Source organism: Medicago sativa, chromosome 7, assembly GCF_051527215.1.
Source record: "Medicago sativa cultivar Bolivia chromosome 7, Bolivia_mono, whole genome shotgun sequence".
Lineage (NCBI taxonomy): Eukaryota > Viridiplantae > Streptophyta > Magnoliopsida > Fabales > Fabaceae > Medicago > Medicago sativa.
This window is the reverse complement of record NC_140755.1, coordinates 16,874,437-16,877,383: the sequence shown is the minus strand read 5'-3', so window position 1 is coordinate 16,877,383 and position 2,947 is coordinate 16,874,437. Positions and strand designations below refer to the sequence as shown.

Sequence of the window (2,947 nt, the reverse complement as noted above, 5' to 3'; positions counted from 1 at the left end):
AGGGTCCTAACTCAAGGGATTGATTAGGGCTAATTTGTTAACTATCGTGAAACTAGAAAATCATTAGTAATAATAGGTGCAGTAACCAATTAGGGGAAACATAGAGGATTCGAAGACCTGATCTCATCTCTCTCCATATTTTCTTAATCAAATCTTATTCTTTTAATTGATTTCTTAAAATCAAACCAAATCTACTGCCTAGTGGCAAAACAAAATAAACTTTTATATATCCTATTTTTATAACGCAATTGAATTATTGAAGTTAAAAACAGTCCTCGTGGGATCGATATTTTTACTACTTCGATAGTATTTGGTGCACTTGCCAGAGATCTATCAAGTTTTTGGCGCCGTTGCCGGGGACTGTTGATTTATTTCAACAAGGCAATTACGTTATAATTTAGGATTTCTGCAATTTAATTTTCTGTTTTTAATTTTATTTTTCTGTTTTAGTATTCATTTGATTACTTTGCATTGTGCAGTGCTACTAAGGTATTTTGCTGTTTATGCGAGGTAAAGTGAGCGCCGACGATCTCGAATTCGATCCGGAAATTGAAAGGACTGCTAGAGCACTTCGGAAAGCTGTCCGGTCGCAAAGGTTAGCTCAGTCTGTTCCACCGGGTGTTCGAGAACAAATACCGGAGTCACTCTCAACTGAATCTGAAACATCTGCTTCTCCTAAGTCTGTTATCATGGGAGAACCTGCACCAAGACCTAAGCTAGGAGACTACGGGTTAGCCACTCATCGCGGTCAACTGACCCACACTTTTCAACCAGCTAACCCCGTAGCTTTCGACATCAAGACAACTGTCCTCAACGGTTTGAGGGACAAGAAATTCGATGGGACTGAAGCTATGAGTCCTCATGAACACTTGAGCCGCTTTGCTGAAACTTGTGAGTTTTGTGTGCAACCAGCCACCGTGACTGAAGCACAAAAGAAGCTAAGGCTGTTTCCTTTCACTTTGACGGGAAGAGCGAAAGATTTGTTGCTAACAATACCAAACGGGACTGTCCAAACATGGGAAGAGTTAGAGCTGAAGTTCTTGGAGAAATATTTCCCTATGTCTAAGTATTGGGACAAGAAGATGGAGATCTCTAACTTCAAGCAAGGAGAGGGTGAATCATTGTATGATGCTTGGGAGCGATTCAACTTACTTCTTAAGAGATGCCCGAATCATGAGTTCACCGAGAAATAATACCTCCAAATCTTCACTGAGGGGGTAACACCAAACACTAGAATGTTCTTAGATGCTTCCGCGGGAGGTAGTCTCAAGAGCAAAACTGATCATGAAGTTCAAGCTCTAATTGAAAACATGGCTGGCAATGAGTATCGTGATCAAGCTAAGAAGAAAGAAAGAGGAGTGTTTGGGGTAAGTGAGCAAACTGCTATCCTTGCTAACCAAGCAGCTATGAACAAACAAATCGAAGCTCTAACTAAGGAGTTTCAAGGCTTCACTTTGGCTCATAAGCAACAACAAGTAGCTGCAATCAAGTGTGACTTATGTGGTGAAGAACATCCCAACGGTGAATGTGTTCCAGAAGGATCAAGTGAAGAAGCTAACTTCATGGGAGATTATCAAAGGCAGAATCAATACTACAATTCAGGCATCAATAAGCATCCAAATCTAAGCTACTCAAACAACAATGCTTTGAACTCTCAGATGCTCACTCCTCCTCAACAGCAACAAAGGAAGCCATCAGCTCTTGAGGAAACTATGATGAACTTCATGAAGATGACTCAAGGCAACTTTGAAGAGATGAAAAAGAGTCAAGAAGCTGAAAGAAAGAACAATGAAGCTTCTAGGAAGATGCTTGAAACTCAACTGGGGCAATTAGCTAAGCAATTGGCTGAACAAAGTAAAGGCGAATTCTCAGGTAACACTAAAGACAACCCTAAGAATGAGTCTTGTAATGCTATTGAATTGAGGAGCAAAAAGGTTTTGACACCTTTAGTTCCAAAAGCTCCAAAGAAGGTTGATGATGTAGTTGAGGTGGAGGAGAATGATGTAGTTGAAAAAAATGATGAGGGTGTAGTTGAAAAAGAAAATGATCATGGAGTAGTTGAAAACGAAAGGAAGAAAAAAATAGAGGGAGAAAAAAGTGAGAAGTTAATTGATGAAGATTCAATCTTGAGGAAGTCGAAGAGTCAAATTCTGAAAGATGGAGACAAACCACAGGTCATTCCATCATATGTGAAGCTTCCATACCCTCACCTTTCAAAGAAGAAAGAAAAGGATGAAGGTCAATTCAAGAAGTTCATGCAACTTTTCTCACAACTTCAGGTGAATATTCCTTTCGGCGAAGCTCTTGATCAAATGCCGTTATATGCTAAGTTCATGAAAGACTTGTTGACTAAACGAAGGAAGCCTAAGGATGATGAGAACATAGCACTTTCTGAGAATTGTAGTGCTATTCTTCAAAAGAAGCTGCCACCTAAGTTGAAGGATCCTGGAGCTTTTACTATCCCTTGTTCAATTGGACCGGTAGACAATGGAAGAGCTTTATGTGACTTGGGAGCAAGTATCAATCTGATGCCTCTTTCAATGATGAAGAAGCTTAAGTGTGGGGAACCAAAACCAACAAGAATGACCATTACTTTAGCTGATCGGTCAATCTCTTATCCTTTCGGTGTGCTTAAGGATGTGCTAGTCAAGGTTAATGACTTGGTGTTTCCAGCAGATTTTGTGATCTTAGATATGGCTGAAGATGAGGATATGCCACTCATTCTAGGAAGACCTTTCCTTGCAACGGGCCGTGCTTTGATTGACATTGAGAAAGGAGAGCTAATGTTGAGATTCCATAAGGAGCAGGTAGTTTTCAATATCTTTGAGGCCATGAAGCACCAAGATGAAAATCCCAAGTGTTACCGGATTGACGTTGTTGAAGAAACAGTCGAAGATCATTCTCTTGAATCTCAACCTATTCAACCTATGGAAGGAGAAATTGTTAA

General features: G+C 40.1%; 1 non-coding gene across 1 annotated transcript; it reads right to left on the bottom strand.

Moving 5' to 3' along the window:
- Nucleotides 1-1,073: 1,073 nt before the first annotated feature.
- Nucleotides 1,074-1,180, bottom strand: LOC146904663 (small nucleolar RNA R71). Its single transcript, XR_015020981.1, has one exon. It is a non-coding gene; the product is annotated as a small nucleolar RNA R71 (small nucleolar RNA).
- Between the last annotated feature and the right edge of the window lie 1,767 nt (nucleotides 1,181-2,947).